General features: G+C 42.8%; 1 protein-coding gene across 11 annotated transcripts in view; it reads right to left on the bottom strand.

Annotated features, from left to right (window-relative positions):
• The window catches only part of TJP1 (tight junction protein 1), a 350,674-nt gene that overhangs the window by 219,552 nt on the left and 112,886 nt on the right, over positions 1-18,236 (bottom strand). The gene's annotated exons all lie outside the window — the stretch shown is intronic.

The raw sequence follows: 18,236 nt of genomic DNA, 5'->3' as shown, positions 1-18,236 counted from the left end.
GGGGGGGCCCCGGGGGCCGTGGCCGGCGCGCCGGCGCCCCGGGGCCCCCTGGCCCCCAAAGGGAGGGGAAAAAAAAAGAAAAGAGCCCCAACACAAAAAAAAAAAAAAAAAAAAAAAAAAAAAGATACAACTTTATTGAAAACCATTTTAGAATAGATAGATGTGCTCTATCCAAGTATAATGAGTCCAAACTATAAGAGATTAATTCTCCCCCATTCTAATTCTATATATTCAATGTAATTCCAATCAAACTCCCATGGGTGTTTTGTGTGGAATTTGACAGATTGATTATAAAATGTGTAAGGAAGGTCGAAGGGCCAAGCATAGCCAAAGCAACTTTAAATAACTAGGGTGAGGTGGGAAGGCACCTACCAATTTTCAAGATTAGTTGGTAAGTTATAGTAATTAACACAGTGTGGTTTTAACACACGACTAGGTAAACAGACCAATGGAAAAGGAAAGGGAGAAACAGATCCACACATACGTGGGAACTTTCTGTTTGACAGACAAGGTATTACAGATCAGTATGAAACGATGAAACATTCCATGTATAGTATCCATACTGAAAATAATAAGGCAATCTCTACCTTTCACCACACCCAAAAAGTAAATTTCAGGATTAAAGACTCAAATGTGAAAAGCAAACATTAAAATATTTTTAAAGATATAAGGGAGAACATCTTTATGGCTTGGAGAAAGAAAGGGGTTTTTAAACAAGACATTAAAAGAATAAAAATCATAAAGGAAAAGACCAATAAACATTCCTACATTAAAACTATGAACACGAAATAGAAAGGTAAACCACAGACAAGAAGATATTTGCAATGCATATTACCATTAGAGGACTAATAACTACAACATACAAGGAATTCCTACAAATCAATAATCAACCTTCTCTCCAAATAACTTAGCTATTTTTACAAGTGTGAAACGTCTCCATTTTTTTGCTTCCATTTTGAAAAATGAATATTTAGCTTCTCTGAGAGTATTCTTTTTCTCTTACTGTCATTTCCAACATAGAATTCTAAAACTGATTTGAATAGTATTAGAACCATTAAAAGTATATTAAAACTAATGTATTTTAACTATTTTTATGATTATAAAATAACATAATTGTAGAAATTTTATAAAGGTATTAAAATATACATTTGAAATATTAAATAATTAAAATTTTAAAATTAAATGGAAAAGAAACGAATATAGAAAAACATAAAAATCATTAATAATCCTTCATGCACACACACATCCTTGTTAATATTTTGGAATTTTTTTCTAGACTTTGTTTAATATATACAGACATGTATCCATACATTACACTGTAATGTATACATTAACCTAACATGCATGACAAGTTGGGTCTGAAGTGAGGGCAGGTCATTTCAAGTGATGACACCCATCAATCAGCAGGAGATGCAAGCTGACTCAGGAGGTCTTCTTAGAGCAACAGGAGTTAAAACCACTCTTGGAGGAAGGAACTGTAACAGGAGTGAAGGCTTAACGCCGGGATAAGGACCACATTAAGATGGTGGGTTAAAGAACTCCTGGACAAACAGAAGGCAAAATCGAAGAGGTTAGGACGAGAAGCAGGATATTGTGGAAGAATTTCAAGAAGAGGATACTGCTCAAATGCCAGATCCTGCAAAGAAGTTCAGGAGAATGAGTGAAGAAAAGGCATCCAAGAGGGCCATGGTGAAAATATCAGATTACAAGGATGTGAAGAAAACAGGAGATAAAGATGTGTGTGTGGACTTCACAGTCAGCAAATCAGGCAGGAAGCGAAGGTGACAAATCAGCAGAAGTTTAACCCAATCCACTGAGAGACTGCGGATGCAGGAAGAGAGAGAAAAGGAGGCCCCAGAGGCCCGAGGGCAGCGGGAGAAAAGGATTGGTGTCACCACAGAGCTGTTCCCAAGCTGATGACAGACGGGAGGAGAGCCTCAAGCCAGGTAAACTTGGTCATTTTACCACTAAAATCTGGCATGGGACAAAAGTCTATTTGAATCAAGATGCATCCCCACCAAGCTGCTGTATCGGACAGAATACTAGAAATACAAAAGAAGAAAAACAAACCCTCATATCTTTGCTTCAAGTCACTCATGGCAGGAGAACCAAGATTTGAGAGAAACTTCATAAATACTGATGCTAAGGGGGGATTTTTAAAACTAGCTAACCACTGACACAAATGACTGACAAGCTCTTATTTCCTTAAAAGAAGGAAAGTCCTGATTTATTTAATATTATTTTTTGACAGTATCTATCCACACGACTGGAGAATGCTACACGTAATGAATGTTTCTGTGCTACCTGGTCAACTGCATAATTGCTAGTTTAAGATACAAAATTAAAAGCAAAACAATTCAAGGTGGAATAACCCAACCCATGTTTTCCTAAATATCTGTGATTGTAGCAGGAATGTGATGACTCACGGTTCTCTGTAGGTAACAGGGACGCACGGCTGGGGCTGTGACCTTCCCAGCTCCCTCCACATCCTCTACATCCCTCCTCACCTCGCCCCACCTTGAATGACACCAAGTTAAAACACTAATGAAGACACCCCCGTGCCATAAACCCAATGAACTGGAGAAACAAGAACGCTGACCTCTTTAATTACTCCTCAAAAAAAAAGATCTAAAATTTATGCATAATAAAATTTTAAAAAGAACATTTATCTTCTAAGTGTATATCTTCTAAGCTTATGACTGAAGTATCTTGAACTTCTAAAGTGGTTTTCAACTTCAAATACAAACATTTATTAGAGGCAAAAGCTAATTAGCTTTATTACAAGGAGGGTGTGAAGAGTTGATGTGATCTGAGGAAGTAAATAAAGTTTGCAAAGATTTTCATTTGACTGTGGATTTACAAAATGTTCAATAATTCTAATTTCTGAAATAGCTGTCATCTTCCTATAGGATAAGATAAATTAGTCAGCTAAGGGTGGAGGTCTCTGAGGTAATATCAAATCCATGCCACTAGAAGGAAACTCTCAGAAGTGTCTGCAGAATGATCTTCGAAATGAAGTCACAAAGTACCCACATCCTCCCACCTTCCACGCATGCTTCTTCTGTTTACCTACACATGCCCCTCGCAACACCTGTGCATCTCCTAACACTCAGCATTTAACTCTCCAGTTAGTTGATACCACTCCACAAACCATTTCTTCTCTCTTCCTTCAGAGGTTCCTTATCCTCAAATTTCTCAAATTTTGTTCAATTTTAAACTCTTTATATTTACCTTCTAAACATTTTAGTCACCTCCTCTGCTCCAATCAGAGGAGCAAGTACTCGACTCTCTAAGCCCCTATCGCTTTCAGCAATTACTGTCAGGCATTTTCTTAAAATTCTTGTGTCTCCAGTAAGGTGCTGGTGGCTTGACAAGAGTCGTCCAGAGCAGTGTCAACACGACCAGGGAAGGACAGTGGGGAATTGCCATTTCACCGCCCGTGGCCCCTCACTCCAAATGACTTGACCAGCTCTGGGAGGACCCTGACCCCCACTCCATTCCAACTGTCCACTCCCGAAGCCACACCTGGTCTCAGTCGCCACTACTCCCCTGACAACTTCTTAAACTTCTACGCGCAAAACTCAAGCCAAAGCTCTTGAATTCTGCACCAAGGCCCCAGCCGCCCAATCCCTTCTGATTTCACGTCCTGGTCCCAGGGGCCATCATCTCCGTCATCCTCTCACCTTTAATCTCAATTCCCCCTGGTCCTTCACTGCACACTCCCTTCTGAACCGGCCAGCCCTCTTTCCACTGCGCCCCCCAGGCTTTGGAGCCCTTCTGGAGAGAATCACACAGGCTCGCCCCATGCGGTCATGGTCTCCGACCTCTGGGGTCCCTCAACCATGCCCGGCAGTCCCTACTCATGTTCCCAGTCATTTCCTCTCTCTTTGTCCCTCCGCGGAGGTGACATCATCACCTCTCTAGAAATCTTACCTACTCCTTCTCCCTCGACTGGCAATCTCAATGCCCTCTTAGAAAATGAAACTACCTCCCAGCCCCACCTTACCTCTATACACAACTATTCATTCAGTTCCTCCTCTCTGGGGGGGTGGGGTCCTTACCCTGTGCTGTGAATTCCATCCACCACTGTCCCCCACACCCCGTCCCCACAGCAGCAGCCCTCCATCTCTGTCCCTGCTCCCTCTGGTATCTCTGAAGGTTCCACCAGGCATATAAAGATGCTCAATACTCTACCATTTAAAAATAATAGCATCTATTGAAAATGACAAACTTCTATAGAGTATGTTTAACTCTCACTAAATACAGTGGTCTGCTCACTCTTCACTGTATTATTTTATCTGTGTTGTCAGTACCTGGCTCCCCTGGTCTTTACTGTAGACACTGATGCTCATCCCTGTTGCTTTGGCTCCAGCAAGTTCCTAAGCTGCTGACCAAGCGTCCAGCCTTCCTGTGGGATCTCGAGGGCCACCCACTGGCTCTCCAAATTGAGCGTTTCTTTCTCACACCTGCAACTCTGATCACTCAACTCCCGGCTTGGTTTCAGCTTGGACTCCAGGTACCTGCTGGGACTGCAGTATGACCCTGGACTCCCACTTACTGCACTCATTTCCAACCAATGTCCAGGCAAAGGATCAGCTTTTTTCTGCTGAGGGTCCTGATTTCCTCTTAAGCCCAGGAATTATTAGGGGCCCCTTCACTCTCAATTTCACATCACTATACTTAGCTGAAAAAAACCCTGGCCTTTAAACTGCTCTACCCTGGGTTGACAGTTAGACTCTGCATTCAGGACCCTGGCTGCGCTGCTGGAGTCCAGCTACATGGCTGCTGGTCTCCTCACCCCTGGCTCCCTTGCTTGCAATTTCCTCTCATTTTCTACTGATCTCCAACCCATCTCTCATCAAATCATGGGCAAACACCCATGCCACAACAGGTGGTCATTTCACTCACTACTTATTTTAAGTTGTGGTAAGTGTTATAAACAAATTCTGAAATCTACATTACTCTTTTAGCGGTCAGCAAACAACACTATTACAGACTCTGTTATATTTCATAATCATATATTATATATAACGTGAATGCTCTAGGATTTATGTCAGAGAAGATCATCATTTTAAGAGTACAGTATATGTGAAACTGTTCAGTCAGTCAAAAACAAAAAAGAAAAGTTTAATATCAGGTGGTCATATACTGGAAAATCAAATCTTGAACAAAGATTTACGGATTCTTAGACTTACAAGTGTATTGGTTTCTACTGGATTATTTCTTGACTGTCTCATCTTATACCATCCAAACAAAGGAATTGATATTATGTTTTTAAAAAACTGATCCAAAATAAATCTGAGAAATCAGAAAAATTTTATGTATTGTATATTCTGAAATGAAAACGAAGAAAAAGCCAGCATGCTAAAACCCAGTGGCACTACCGTACTTCTTCATGATCACACCACAAAGCAGAATTTAATAGCTTCAAAAAGCAGTTATCAGGGACTTCCCTAGTAGTGCAGTGGTTAAGAATCTGCCTGCCAATGCAGGGGACATGGGTTCAAGCCCTGGTCCCAGAAGATCCCACATGCCGCGGAGCAACTAAGCCAGTGCGCCACAACTACTGAGCCTGCACTCTAGAGCTCTCGAGCCACAACTACTGAGCCTGTGTGCCACAACTATTGAAGCCCGCGCACCTAGAACCCGTGCTCTGCAACAAGAGAAGCCACCGCGTGAGAAGCCCGTGCACCGCAACGAAGAGCAGCCCTCACTCACTGCAACTAGAGAAAGCCTGCATGCAGCAACAAAGACCCAACACAGCCAAAAACATTAAATAATTAATTAATTTTTTAAAAAAGCAGTTATCAGATACAATCTGCACAGGACATACAAAGGAAATAACAAGTATACAACCTAAAAGAGACAACACTAACCCTGTCCAAGACACAAAATGACATGCAAAGTCACACTGAACACACCATCTTCCTGAGAGTAAGTCAGGAAAGGCAATGGCATGACTCTGACACTTTCCTAAAGGATGGTCTTGATAACTCAGCAGCTTCAGTAAAGCTCTTCTTTTGCCCTGGTCAAAATGCACTTAAATATGAGAAAGTACAAGGAAAAGCATTTCTCTTCACTAGAAAGAAATCTAATTATCAGATGCTAAATCCAAGTGTTACACGAAAACAAAATTTAGATGAAATAAAATATGGCCCTGCCTCAAAGCATTAGCAAGTCTTGCCAGTCTCAATGTACCTCACTAACAATTTCAAGGCGGAAAAAATAAACATTTGAACCATTTAAAATTACACAGTCCATTAAACATTCTGCTGTGCACACAGAACACACAGTGTGCTTATTTTACTTGACATGTAAAAAGAATAACATTTATGTGGAAGCCAAAGGTTAAACAGATTTTAAAAATATGAACAGTAGTAACAATATACTGAATTATATAATATCCAAAATGTTGAAAATGAATTTTCATGCCAAATAGTAGGAAAATGCCAGTGATTATGAGTTACTGAAATAAAATGCAGTAACTCAAAGTATATAGTTAGATCAAAAGGAAAAATGTAAAATATTTAAAAAGCTAGTTCATGATTTTCATTCTAATTATAATAAATCTTTCAAAATTGAATACACTATAGAGAAACAAAGTTAATAAATGCATACAAAGATGGTTCATGTTACATTAAAATATGGAAGTGACTATCAAAACCTGATTTTTTTTTTTTTTTTTTTTTTGCGGTATGTGGGCCTCTCACTGTTGTGGCCTCTCCCGTTGTGGAGCACAGGCTCCGGACGCGCAGGCTCAGCGCCCATGGCTCACGGGCCAAGCCGCTCCGCAGCACGTGGGATCTTCCCAGACGGGGGCACGAACCCGTGTCCCCTGCATCGGCAGGCGGACTCTCAACCACTGCGCCACCAGGGAAGCCCAAAACATGATTTTTAAAACAATCAAAAGCTAAAGTCATGTTTGGAGTACAGGTATATAGCTAGTTTTAAAGAATTTCAACTAAGTTACTTTTTTAAAAAAATCAACAAAAAAGCTTGACTTCTTTCTGGCAGCACAGAGTCCTTAAAGAAGGGTGGAAGCACTTTCACTTTTCATTGCAAAGAGGAAAACAGTCACTGCTGTCATTCTGCTACCAGTTATCCTCCAATCATCAAAAGTCCCTGGCATTTAAATCACCTTCAGACAAGCTCAGGTGGCTCCAAATTCTACTCCGCCCTAAGCAGCACCTTCTAAACATCAACAGCTTCCAGAAATTCAAACAACCAAAACAACTTCAAATTGGAAAGGCCTTCCACTTTCATTCCACATTAAAGTCCATCAGTCACAAATTTAAGCAGAGATGTGACTGTCGAGAAATACGAAGAATGAAGCTGTTAGGCAGCCAGGCCCCGGCGGCTGTCCCCGCCTGGGCGGCAGGTCACTTGCTGGGGAGCCCTGCCCCCAAGTGGCCACCAGCTGCCCTGCCCAGGGATGAAGGGAGAAGGCCACCCGGGCTGTCCTCCTACGAAGACACTCTCCCTTCCCAGGCTCAGGCCCGGTTTCCTGGACCGTGTGAATGCGCGCAGGTACCTGACCAGAAGGAGAACAGCCGCCGGACCTGCAGGTGCCTCACAGAGGGGCCCTCGAGGGGATTCAGCCAACCTGGACTTTCAAGTTCTGAGCCTGTTTGTTCTGGGAGTCAGAGTGGGACTCCCAGAACAAACAGGCCACACCGAGATCTGGGGAGGACTGGGTCTTGTGCCCGCACCCAGATCAGGCTCTGAAGAACAAGCCCTCCTACAAGCTACGATGTCACCACTGAAGCGAAATGACTATAGTATTGCCCTCCCCCCACTTGCCACAGGAAAGAACACAGTAAAGCACTGAGGACACCAAAGGCTTCCCTCCGCCTGGTGTCTTCTCTCAGGGCCGCCCCAGCTCAGGCCAAGAGCTGGCACCCCGCTGAGCATGCCTGCACCCCGTCTGCACGAGGCCCACAGCCAGCCCTCACCACTATCTGGTTACCACAAAATGTTGGGCTTCTCTAAGATAGAAGACAGCATAGAGATAGAAAACTACACATTCTGAATCTTCCATTTGTCATCCTAATGCTCAGAAGTCACGGAATAACCAAATAAATGCTTTTACTTAGACTAGCAAGAACAGAATATCTGCTCCAAAGAGAAATATAACTAATTTCTACATATCCTTGAAATTCTAGTGTGTGTGCATACTGACACAGGTAAGTACATTATTTGTTATGTTCCCCAGAGATTGTTTATTCTGTTCAGTAACAAATATGGAAATCAAACGATTCAGTTTCTTGAGTTAAAAGTAATGAAATAATATAAGATCACCTCTGAAAACCTGAAGCAGATCCATTTTAGATAAAAAACAATTATGTCCATAGACTTACTCATTCAGCACACAGGAACATATTCTTTTTATTTCTGGAATTTCAACCTCCTTTGGCCTGCCTGCCTATCACCCCACTGCCCTTGGCTAATGTCACCAGCCACCTCCAAAAGCCCCCCACCCCGCTCACCACTGTAAGCACAGCACCTGGAGGGTGAGTTCCACTGCCATGTGCCCCCTTCATAGCCCTGGGGGAGGGGCTGTCAGAGAGGTGATGGAACTGTCAGAGCCCATGATATCAGCTCTGTAGATTTTGAAGCAGTGATGGCTCTCTTTGTTCTGTGACTGTATGAAAAATTACATTATTCCTCCTCTCAAGATAAAAAGTAAAAGAAAAGATAAACTCTAATTCTCACTCCTTAAGTGACCTTCTCTGACCGCTGGAAGGTCCAAGTCGCCTTTGCCCTCCGCCACTATCTGAGGCTGCACGTATCTGCTGGTCACTCACTCCCTTCTGGAAACTGCCCTCCTCAGCTGTTCCATCACCCACGAATGAACTCCCCTGCTCGCTCCCCTCCTGCTGCCCACCCCTGAACTGGCCATGTCCTCTGGTTCTAGCATTAGCCCTCTTAGTTCACAGAAGCATCATCATGGCGGAATCCTTCTTTGTAAGTGAAATGGTGCACATCCCCCTGCCCTCCTGCAGCGGAACAGATAAATGCGGAGCTCCAGACAGGAGGCGGGGTGGGGGCTCAAGACTGACCCTGCCCCTTGGGGTCAGAATAACCTGTGGTCCCTCCCACGGCCCTGGCAGCTCTCAGCTCATCCCCACTCCCTGCCCTGCTCCCTCAACCTGGGGACATCCTCCCCGCTCCCTCCCCCACGAAGTCAGATGCATCCTTCAGGTCCAGTGAAAGAGTCACCTTCTTCGTGACTCTCTTCTGCACCAGGGGGGCGATGAGCACCCGTATTCCCCAGGGGTACCCTGCACTGCCTCTACTACTGTCCATGGTGTGGTGTGTTTACATTTCTGCCTTCTCTATTAAACTGAGACCATTTTAGAGGCAGGCGAGACGGTGGTGGTGGTGGTGGTGTGTGTGCATGAGAGAGAAAGATGTGGGGAAGAAGGGTCCCAGGTGAACCGAACATGAGGCTCAGGCGTGTTCTGCTGTGGGCTGGTGTCCCGCATGAAGAGAAGTGAGGCCGTGGGGCGGGCAGTGACTGGGAGCTGGAGGGGAAAGCAGCCGCTGGTCTCCAGCCCAGACAACAAAAGGAATCGAAGTCCTAGAGAAAGAGATGGTCAGGCAAAATCCAGGGCAGCTTTCCCAAGAGACTATGAGATACAAATTAAGGCAGAAAACTAAAGGCTTCTCGTTCTCTTCTTGGTAATCCTATTTTCAATATTCTTTTCCTTAAGACCTAAATTCTAAAAGTCCTGTGTTTTCTACTCAGTTCTGATGAATAAAATCCTGCCTAAAATCAGAGCCAACAAAGTTCCCAACTAGCAGTTGTTAGTGAAAAGAAACTCTAAAGAGATAAGCGATGTGAGCATAGGTCCAAGATGGAGACAAAATTCTGAGCTTCTGAAACAATACAAAAGACGGAGGCTGACAGTGTTCACAAGAAGAGTACTTGTAGCCGTTGTGTTTATTAACCATTTAAAAAAACAAATGTCCTTGTAAGGCTGTCTGTAAAAGTCCCTTAAAGATATCTGGACATTCACAGTTTAATGAAGAAGTAACCATTATGGGCAAAGCAGCTCCTACTAATTGGTTGTCAATGGGCAAACTGCATTCCAACTGGTCTCTGGATGCCCTAAAGTGACATAAATAGTCCGATTTTTTTGTTCTCCCTACCTGACTCTGCTCACTCTGGAAAACTGATGAGGGTGGTAATTCTGGCGGATCCCTGTACCCTCCAGCCATGCCTCTCCCCACAGAGGGTTGGGACTGGGCCACTCCGGTGTCCAGTGATGAGGCCAGACCTCAGTGAGCTGGGACTAGTGAGGACAGCCCCTCAGCTACTGCTCGGAGCACATAACCTGAGTCTGGTCATGGGGAAACACAGAACAGCCCCAGGTTGAGGATTCTTTAAAACTGCCAAGGAGGAGATATGACACCTAGAAGCAATGCATGTTCCTGGGCGGGATCCTGCACCAGAAGGGAAACAAGACACTGCTGGGACAGCAGTGCAGTTCGGATGGGATGTGTGGACTGGACAGAACTGCTGTGCCAACGTTGACTTCCTGCCTTGGTTACACGGGTTATATCATGATTAAGTAGAAACTGCCCTTGTTTGGGGGAACTAAACCCAAAAAAGTTTAGGGGCTGTGGGACACCATATCTACAGCTTGCTCTCAAGAGTTCAGCAAAAGACTAATAACAAAGGGTGTATTCACACACGCACATACACATCTCTACACAGAGAGAGTGGGCAGTGGAGCAAACGCTATGAAATGTTAGCAGTTGGGAAATTTGGGAGAGTGGGGTTATGGCAGTTCTCTGTACTGTTCTTACAATTTTTCTTTAAGTTTAAAAATATTTCAAAATGACATTTTAAAATTCCCCCTATTGTTCATTCTAGTACTTTTTATCTTCTCCTTTCCTTATATCTGACAAAGCCCACCAGCCAAAGACCCCCAGACATGCCTGTAGTCAAACAGAGTGAGGTCGTGAACTTGCTGCAGCCAACAAGGAAGCTGTCCACACAGAACCGTAAGTATGTTTTGCAAATTGTGGTTTCCATTGCCATTCACAGTGCCTCCTCCCGGTCTACCTGCCAGGGAGGGCATTGATTCACCTAATAAAATCTCTTCGTTCATTCAACAAATATTTATCCTGAGCTCCTCTAAGTCCTTAACATGTTAGGCATTAGGAAGCTATGTAGTTTAATGACACATGATCCGTCTTTGAAACTGGTGAGGCAATGTATAGACATAAATGATGATATAAGAGATCCTTGTAAGGCTGTACTGAAAAAACAAAGACTTGATGGAATGAAGGAAAACCTGAGGAACAATTTGTTCTGGATAGATAAGTTTTCAAAGAATTAGCTGAAAGTACCACTTCAGGCACAAAATCTTTTTGTATTTTAACCATCAGGTTATATATATTTTTCTAAGATGTATTATAAACTTTCCTGCCTTAAACCAAACATAATTTGATATGTTAAGCAAATTTCAGTTGTGCAAATCTCAATCATGCAACATAAAATATTAATGGTCCCATTTCATACACAAATCTGAAATTATGCAAATGACCCAAATTAAGAGTGACCAGTGAGAATTGCATAACTTCAAACCAGCAGGCTGAGTGACCTATAGCCTATGAACTCTAACCAGACCACTTTATCTGGAAAACAGAAATAAGCCACCATATTTTGTGAGTCCTCTGGGAAAATGGGTCTTACAATTGTATGAATTTTGAATATGTAGAGGCCTCAGAAGCATACATCTTTTACTGGGGCACCCCACTGACGCTGGAGCAACATACATCTTCCATAAAATGCCATATCAATTGTAATTTAATCCATTTATGATTTGGCTTTTACTGGGGCATTAACTTTCTGGTCTGTACAGTGGCGAGTTCCAGACCTGCTAGGGTATGTAAGTGGACTTTTCTAGTTACTGATGAAATGTCCATTTCCTTCTTCTTCCTCACCAGCAGAACCCCATTTTTATCCCCTGCAGCCCTGTGCTACCAAAATTTCCATTTTTCAACCTCCCTTAGAACTGGAGATGACAACATGACACAGTTCTTGCCAAAGAGATGTAGGAAGATGTCCCTAAGCGGGCACAATCTCCTCTGAAATAACCGGACAAAGCTTCCCTAGGACAAAGTCTGTGCCTTTACTCTGCCGCCTTCTCCTCGCTGGAGACCCAAAATATGAGGGCAGACCCACAGCAGACACGTAGAGACCACAGAAGACCAGCATGAGGACCCAGGCCTGCAAACTGAGGGCAGCCTGGAAAAGAGAAAACTAGGTCTCATCACAGAGCTGCTGTACCAACGACTGTCTACCCTGAGACTCCCACTGAGAAAAAATTCCTGGCAGTTGATTTTAAATGACTATAATTCAATCAGCCAACTCTTACATTCATATAGCTGTTATTTATGGATTTGGGGGGGTTGGGGCACTTTTTTGGTCAAAGAACCCAGCTAAGCAAATCAATACACGTGATCCACCAGGCCAGATCCTGGTCCAGGAAAAGGCCCAGCGAGAGAAATGGGAAGGAGCAAAGGGGGCTTCAGGGAAGGGTTTCCATGCTTGTAAGAGAGAGACTCCCCTTCCTTCCTGACTTTATCCATGTGGATGTGAGGCCCAGAACTGCCACACTCACCACGTGACAAGTCTACTGATGAGGTCTATGCAGAGAGGAGAGTAGACCTAAGATTCCCAGGAAAATGGAACTGGACCCATGGGATTAAATCAGGCATGAAGATCACCCTAGTAGACTTCTAGACCTCTAGGAATGTGACCTGATAAACATCCTTAATATTCAGGTCACTCTGAGTCAGCGTTTTGTAACATGCAATCAGGAACATTCTCACTACCTCAAAATGTGAAGGACCTGGCCACTGTGAGAACAGAAGCTGCCACAATCATCTCCTCCACCTCTACCTGCATCACCACCACCACCTCCACCATCATCACCTAAACCAGCATCACCTCCATCACCATTACCATCACCACCTCTATCACCACCACCATCACCACCACCCTCTCCATCACCACCACCATCACCACCCCAGCTACCATCTCCATCACCACCTCCATCACCACCGTCATCGCCATCACCTTCACCACCACCACTGCCATCACCACCATCACCACCTCTACCACAACCACCTCCATTAACACCACCATCACCACCACCACTGCCTCTACCACCACCTCCACTCTCACCAATACTACTCCACCGTCATCATCACCATCACCACCACCACCTTCACCTCCACCTCCAACACCACCAATACCACTACCTCTACCTCCTCCACCCCCACCACCAACATTACCTAAATCCCCTCCACGATGATCTCTACCTCCATCACCCCACCACCACCTCCACCTCCACCAGTTACCTCCACTACCTCCATCAGTACCACCACATCTACTCTGGCTATTCAAAAAAATGTCCCCCTTACTTCTTCATGCTCAGGCATGTTCACCATAAGAGAAGTCAATACATGAAGTTGCTTCCTTTTCCTGTGTGTCAAGTGAGTGACATGATTTTACATGTCCTCTTGCTTCTCAGCCCCACCACTTTAACATTTAATGGTCGCTCAGCTTTCTTCTACTCAGCTACCAAAGTTATTGGAGCAGTAAGTCAACCAACAATAAATCAGCAAATACTTAATGAGCATAGACCTGACATGCTTAGCACTGGGAAATACAAAAGACATGCTCCCTGCCTTTGAGGAGCTGAAACACATCATCAATGGAGAACAGAACACACACTAAGAGGCGAAGGTGCAGTGAGGAGATGTGTAGGTGGCCTGGGGTCAGCACCCACAATGACATGGAGATACCTAAAGTGAACGGAAAGATGCCAAGTCACTAGAGCTCAGGGTGAGAAGAGCAGAGGGCACCCACGATGCTCACTGCTGTTTCTTCTAAGCTCTCCTCCGGTGAGGCGGGTGGTGGTGATCAGAGAAGAGCAATGAGCAGGGAGTGGCTGGCCCTTCCCACCAAACCAGGAAGCAGGGTAAGCTGGTGTTCAGTGTCCTTCACGTCTTCTCCCTCTACTGACTCAGCACCTTCAGTGCCAGCTCCTTACTCATCAGTCAGGCACCAAGAAAGCAAACTTGACATATGGTCAAAGTCAAAGGGATATTTAGTTTTAAAACAGGCCTCTGGGGTCTTAGCATCCCACACATCTCATAGTAGGAGGTCTTGGGTAGAGAAAGAACGAGAAAATTTCGATCACTAATATCCCGACAGGGTTGCATAGATCCTCCAGTAGCCTACACAGATGCCTCTTTACCAGGAGAAAAAAGTTTCTTTTCAAATGTGAAAAACTGCTGATCATTAAAAAACCACAGAACTATTATTCAGGCAGCAGTGAAATGTGGCATATTAGCCCCAAAAGGTAACACTCCAAATAATATCTTCACATATTTTCCCTCCCATGACAAAAACTCCTGGAAGGGTTTTGAAAAATGTATCATTTTGCCTGATGGTTCTCAGTGATGACTGAATCCTTTTTACTCAAGGCTAAAGGAACAGAGACATAAATTATTAATTAGTTCATTGTTCCTATTTATTGTATATAGAACTTCTTTGTAGTATTTCTGTTGGCAGAAAGAGAAAACTGACAATCTAGGTTTACATCCACAAAGCAAGAAATAAATTACTTAAGTTCACGTTAAGGACAGCATTCCCAAACTGAAGGAATCCCACTCAACTGGCTCCATCCTCCTATTTTAGGTAGGAGGTATAATCAAGAGAAGCCGTAAAATTTCAAGCAATCTGCTGAATTTTTAAATTACCACTTAAAATTCTTTGATAACACATTTAGAATCTGAGAGAGAGGAAGGGACAGAAGTGAAAATGCAACCTGATGACTCTAAACCTGATGGCAATGACACCACAGTGATATGGAAGAGCTGAGAACGGAAACATCATTAGCTAAATCTAAAGACAAACGGTTGCTTTTCTTCTTCATACTGATTATCAATACATCCCTCCTTCACCCGAAGGAAGAAACAGAACTTGTCACATGGTTTATATAGCATTTTACTCATTAAAGTGTTGAAGAAAGGCTCAGGTTTTCTAGGCAAAACACATCATCATAACAGACTTGTCCATTCCAGGCCTCGCCTAAGAAAACTGTACCAAGTATCCCTGGGACACTGTCTCAAGGACCTAGGGAGAGTGGATGGATTCCAGGCCCCCTCAGTAAACTAGGTTGTCAATCAATTACGCTGCAGTGTTTACAGAATGAACTAGAAAGCCCATCCCATTTAATCCCCACAGAGAAAGCTGAAACAATCAACTCTCCCCAGGGGTGAAATGGCATCGATCTGATGCTGGGACCAAAGCCAACAGTCTCAGCTGGAACCTGAGGCTTATCGGCCAGAAACTGGGACCTTGAAACCACGGCAAGTGGACCTCCTGCTCCACTTGCTAAGTTCTTCCAAAAGCAATGAAAATTGCATTTTTTCTCAGGCAAAGTTAAAAGCAAAATGTAAAAATATAAATGTTACTCTGTTGGTCATGCAAATTTGATATATATGTACATGACAGGAGACCATGAACTAAGTTTCAGTCTTTCTATTTTAAGGTTTTCTGTTTACTTTGGTGGTTAAAGGAAGCCATACATTTAATAAGAATTTTTACAATTTAAAAAAGTGTATAATATGACAAAATTTTCAGTCTTTTTGCACTAGAAGAACATTTATGAAGAGATACATACAATGGCTAAGCTATTTCCTGAAGAGAATAAGGGTTATGTATTCCTATACAATTAGAAGTCATTACAGACCCTTTCCCAAAGATCTTTTTCCCTTTAAACTTTGTGGCAAAGATTTTAAAATTTGGTTCTCCAGGATTATATGGCATAGTCAACTGCATTAGAGAAACAAATCTGAACACTTTTTACCTCCCATGAAACCCTTTTCTAAACCACATTTTTAAAAAGCGGAGTACTCCCTTTTTTAAAAAAAAGAAGATAAAATTTTAGAAGTGGAGGGAAAGGGATTCCCGGTGGCTCAGTGGTTAGGAACCCACCTGCCAATGCAGGGGACACGGGTTCGAGCCCTGGACCAGGAAGATCCCACATGCTACAAAACAACTAAGCCCGTGCACCACAACTGCTGAGCCTGCACTGTGGAGTCAGTGAGCCACAACTACTGAGACAACGTTCCACAACTACTGAAGCCCACGCACCTAGAGCCTGTGTTCCGCAACCAGAGAAGCCACCACAATGAGAAGCCCGCGCACCGTAATGAAGAGTAGCCCCGGCTCGCCGCAACTAGAGAAAGCCCATGCGCGGTAACAAAGACCCAATACAGCCAAAAATAAAAACAAATAAATAAATTTTTAAAAAAAGGTAGAGGGAAAAAGTCCTTTTTCAGCCCCATACCAAAGATACTCCATGTCCCTATACATTCTGAATATTATAGTATTATCTGACCATAGCTTATGGTAGAAAGTGGGAATAGCCAAGCTGGGAGAGTCTTCTTTCTATTATTTTATTTTTCAGAAAATCAGTTTATTGCTTTGCTAAAAACGGAACATGTTCATTGTAAAAATTTCTGACAATCTAAAAATGTTCAAAGAACAAAACACTAAATTGCTGCCCCACCAACCATGACTATAAGAACCTGAGACAGAAAATGAACTCAAATTGCAAAAAACCCAAATTGATTGCAGTAATTACATTTTGTTAATACATTCCCATTACTGACAAGTAGATGAACTATCAGTACATGGCCTTTCAATGCACTCTGCAGAAAGTAGAACACCAAAGTCACACACAGCACAGCTCATGCAGCCAAGCACACCCCACACCAGAACCAACAGCTCTTCCCAGGAATCCACTTTCCCTACCTCAGCTTTACCTCTCTTTGAACCTCAATGTCACAACCTCTTCCCTCCAGAGATGCTTAAACATTTCACTTTTGACATAAAGTCAAACAGGAAAGATCATCAAAAAGAAATAAATTAATTCTGCACCTGGCTAGTGTTATTTTTTTCCTTGCTTGTACTGTACACTAACTTCAGCCAAATCAACTCTTTCATGGAATGAGACAGGAAATTTACTATCAATAATTTTTAGATATGTTCATCACAATAAAAAGATAACTCTATTCACCAACTTTTCCTCACAGCTGATATAATCTATTTCTGAGAAACTGAAGGCAACCTTACGTGAAGTTAAGCTCTTCTTCTGTCATATTCTAGAAAAATTTTAATATCTTCCCCCTCCACAATAATTCTATTTAAGCAAGTAAACATATTTTATGACAGGCAAATTAATTAGTTATCTGATTATGCTTCAGTAATGATAATATTTAACATCATATAAAATAACGTGATAAAATTTCAACTCCCATTTTTTATGTTCTAACAAATAATTCAAATTTGTTTCTCAATTAATTCAGTGTTTCACTTTTGAAAAGCAATTTGCTTTATTTTAAGCCAGACTTATACTTTATTCTGTCACTTTGTCTACTTAGCACGAATTTACTGTCTTTTAACCCCTTTTTTCAGTTATTGCTTAAATGTCTTCTGATAGGTCACGTTTCACCTTCTTGTCTTATATGGTCAAGCATAGTTTTAAGTAAAATAATTGGGTAAAATTATTTTAATAAAAATAATTACTAAAATTTTTGAAAACTAAAAATATAGAGTATTCACAATTACTGAACTTTTGTTTTCATCAATTATAGGCAAAAGATGCAGTAGGGCTTCCCTGGTGGCGCAGTGGTTTAGAGTCCGCCTGCCGATGCAGGGGACACGGGTTCGTGCCCCGGTCCGGGAAGATCCCACATGCCGCAGAGCGGCTGGGCCTGTGAGCCATGGCCGCTGAGCCTGCGCGTTCGGAGCCTGTGCTCCACAACGGGAGAGGCCACAGCAGTGAGAGGCCCGCATACCGCAAAAAAAAAAAAAAAAAAAAAAAAAAAAAAAGATGCAGCAGTCATATCCTCAAAAAAGATAGGCTTTACTTTCACACTGTTACCACCTTTTGAAACAATAATGGTCAATGGTACTTTTATAATTCTGAATTCTTCAGCGCTCAAGGGAGAAATGAACACATCTAGTCTAAGCATCCCGAACATCCATTAATTTGCCAATGAATGCTACAACACATAAATGTGAATAAGACCTTCTTATAGCTAGGGAAATTCTAGTGTTTCCTTTATGGCATTGCAGTAGCTCTTCCAGGACAACACAATTAATAGGAAAGGACAGTGGGGCCTGAAAGGGCCAGTTTTCC

The sequence above is a fragment of the Aethalodelphis obliquidens genome, unplaced genomic scaffold (assembly GCF_003676395.1).
Source record: "Aethalodelphis obliquidens isolate GAN/ISIS:26980383/991018 unplaced genomic scaffold, ASM367639v1 scaffold65, whole genome shotgun sequence".
In the NCBI taxonomy this organism is placed as follows: Eukaryota; Metazoa; Chordata; class Mammalia; order Artiodactyla; family Delphinidae; genus Aethalodelphis; species Aethalodelphis obliquidens.
The sequence above is the reverse complement of the archived record's forward strand: the minus strand, read 5'-3'. Positions and strand labels throughout refer to the sequence as shown.